At 45.4% G+C, this 3636-nt stretch overlaps 1 pseudogene; it reads left to right on the forward strand.

The window, feature by feature from the left end:
• Positions 1–2862: 2862 nt before the first annotated feature.
• LOC101100904 lies at positions 2863–3381 on the forward strand (annotated as a pseudogene).
• Positions 3382–3636: the final 255 nt, after the last annotated feature.

A 3636-nucleotide genomic window follows, 5' to 3' on the forward strand; every position in this document is an offset into this window, starting at 1 on the left:
ATGAGACACTGAGCTAGGTGTTCTGACATAAAATGCAAATAAGGATTTGTTTCAAGTGTATGCAGAGAGCAGATTTTTGCGTCTAGAATGGTAGCTGGCCTAGAATACACTCAATAAGTATTTTTGTTTTTTTAATTTCTTAAATTTACATCCAAATTAGCATGTAGTGCAGCAATGATTTCAGGAGTAGATTCCTTAAGCCCCTTACCCATTTAGCCCATCCCCCCTCCCGCAGCCCCTCCCGTAACCCTCAGTTTGTTCTCCATATTTATAAGTCTCTTCTGTTCTGTCCCCCTCCCTGTTTTTATATTGTTTTTGTTTCCCTTCCCTTGTGTTCATGTTTTGTCTCTTAAAGTCCTCATATGAGTGAAGACATATGATTTTTGTCTTATTCTGACTAATTTCGCTTAGCACAATACCCTCTAGTTCCATCCATGTCATTGGAAATGATTTCATTCTTTTTGATTGCCAAGTAATATTCCATTATATATATATATATATATATACACACACATACACACACCACATCTTCTCATCTTTATCCATTCATCCATCAATGGACATTTGGGCTCTCTCCATACTTTGGTGCTATAAACATGGGGGTGCATGTGTCCCTTCAAAACAGCACACCTGTATCCCTTGGGTAAATGCCTAGTAGTGCAATTGCTGGGTTGTAGGGCAGTTTTAGTTTTTTGAGGAACCTCCATACTGTTTTCCAGAGTGGCTGCACCAGCTTGCATTCCCATCAATACGTATTTGGTGCGTAACATCTTGCTCCCCTTTTTGAACCACTTCTCAGCCTTGTGGATCTGGATGTCCGTCTGGTTCCCCTCCTGGGAAAGCTCCGGGAAGCACGTCATAGCACCTTCACCTCCCAGCGGGCGTATGCACTGAAGCTCACACGTGTACATTGCAAGAGGAGTTGAATACTTCCTTCTTCCTAGCTGCCACCCCGTTCAGGCTGGCACCACTCATCATCATTTAATGTGCAAATTATTTTTTTAAATGTGCCCTGGAGCTGGGAGGGGAGGATTCCATCTCTAGCGTGTTGTGGCCATGGGTATTTTTTGTAAGAAATAGAAATTCTGTGCTTCTATTTTTTTTTTTTTTCAACGTTTATTTATTTTTGGGACAGAGAGAGACAGAGCATGAACGGGGGAGGGGCAGAGAGAGAGGGAGACACAGAATCGGAAACAGGCTCCAGGCTCTGAGCCATCAGCCCAGAGCCTGACGCGGGGCTCCAACTCCCGGACCGCGAGATCGTGACCTGGCTGAAGTCGGACGCTTAACCGACTGCGCCACCCAGGCGCCCCAGAAATTCTGTGCTTCTAAAGAATATCTTCCTGTGGACTAGATGAGGGTCTTCAAGAAAATCTTCATCAAGCTGGTGTTTTGATTCTCAAGTTTTGTAGTGAGAAAAACAGACGAGAATTGAATGGAAATTCTCAGGCAGTAAAATATAAAATTTTGCAGTGATACGGAGCAAACGAGGGTACAATTCAAAACTACAATCAGTATGACCAGGACTGTAAAAATGTAGTTTTTGAAGTGAGAAGATAAGCATTTAAATAATGTGGAAGCAAAAGTATGTGTTATTATATACTGAGCAAAAAGCTAAAGGAAGAAGAATCAATCCACATACTAGGTTCAACGAGAGACATTACAGACTGCATGTTTGCCATAAAATGGGGTGGCCAGTGAGCAAACCAGTGTAAAGTGAGGCTTTCTGTATTTTGCCGGTAGTATCTGCAATATCGTGTGACCACATCCAAGGCAACTGATGATTATGTTCCAGAAACTGGAACCCTGGCTGATTGGTGGCATGAGATGGAAATTCAGATCAGCTGTGCTGGTAGGAATTCCAAAGTCAGCTGTCCACTGCAAAGGCTGTCTCTTGTTCAAGGACTGACCCAGGTTAGGGAACCCAGGACAGCTGTCCTTCCATACAGTGGCTGTGATGCAGATGGCTGCTATCCTTTAACCCAGAAGTGGGTATGTATGCACACACACACACACACACACACACACACACACACAATTATTTTACACTTGAGGCAGAAATAGTCCTGTGGCCCAAAGTGAACTATGTCATGGGGCATCCTGTGTGGTGGCCAAGTCAGATGCTGCCTGTTGTGATTTTACGTTTTTAAAGGTTTAAAAAGTCAAAGTTACAGCAGATGAAAATTCTATGAAGTGCAAAGCTTAGTGTTCTTAAGTAAAGGTTGGTTGGAACACAACCATATTTTTTTTTTGAAGTTTTTTTTTTTTTAATTTTTTTTTTCAACGTTTTTATTTATTTTTGGGACAGAGAGAGACAGAGCATGAACGGGGGAGGGGCAGAGAGAGAGGGAGACACAGAATAGGAAACAGGCTCCAGGCTCCGAGCCATCAGCCCAGAGCCCGACGCGGGGCTCCAACTCCCGGACCGCGAGATCGTGACCTGGCCGAAGTCGGACGCCCAACCGACTGCGCCACCCAGGCGCCCCAGAAGTTTATTTATTTTGAGAGAGCGCATGGACACACAAGAAGGAGAGGGGCACAGAGAAGGGGAGACAGAATGCCAATCCTAGGCTCTGCACCATCAGAAACCCAGTGCAGGGCTTGAACTCACAAACCGTGAGATCATGACCGGAGCTGAGCTAAGATGCTTAACCGACTGAGCCACCCAGGCGCCCCAGCTCAATGTACTTTGCCCCATGTTATTGGGATGCCATGAATTTTATGTGTTTTTGTTACCAGTTAGTACCCATCAGGTCAAAACAAGAAAAGCAGACTTCGAATGTCACACGTAGGCTCACCGTGCAGAGTGGATTATTTTCTTATCAAATTAGATGGCACAGAGTTGTGCCTGCTGTGCGGTGATGCTCTGGCTGTGCTTTTTTTCTCTTCACCATCTTTCCTTCTCGCGGCCGCTGCAGCCCCGAAGTTCAAGCTGTCAGTTTCTCTGGGTACAAAATCTACCCTGGACACGGGAGGCCCTATGCCGGGACTGAGGGGAAGGTTTTCTAATTTCTTAATGAAAATGCAAGTCAGCATTCCTTTCCAAGAGGAATCCTCAGCAGAGAAACTGGACTTTACAGAAGAAACACAAAAAGGCACAGAAGAAATTCAAAAGAAAAGAACCTGCCTGTACGGTCCAATTCCAGAGGGCCATCACTGGTACATCTCATGCTGGTAAAATGGCCAAGAGGGGTCAGAAACCTGACGTCAGGAAGGCTCAACGAGAATAAGCCATCAGGGCTACCAAGGAAGCAAAAAAGGCTAAGCAAGCACCTGTAGACAGCAACGGCGGCTGCTGAGGCTCCCACGAAGGCAGCACCTAAGCAAAAGATCGTAAAGCCTGGGAGGGTTTCTGCACCCTGAGTTGGCAGAAAACGCTAAGTTGGTGGATCAGATTTTATTTTATTATTATTATTTTTTAAGTTTATTTATTTTGAGAGAGCACAAGCAGGAGAGGGGCAGAGAGAGAGGGGAGAGAGAATCCCAAGCAGGCTCAGTGCTGTCAGCACAGAGCCCGACGCAGAGCTTGATGCAGAGCTCGATCCCACGAACCGTGAGATCGTGACCTGAGCCAAAATCAAGAGTCAGACGCTTAACTGACTGAGCCACCCGGGCACCCTGACAGATCAGATTTTT

The sequence above is a fragment of the Felis catus genome, chromosome C1 (genome assembly GCF_018350175.1).
Source record: "Felis catus isolate Fca126 chromosome C1, F.catus_Fca126_mat1.0, whole genome shotgun sequence".
In the NCBI taxonomy this organism is placed as follows: Eukaryota; Metazoa; Chordata; class Mammalia; order Carnivora; family Felidae; genus Felis; species Felis catus.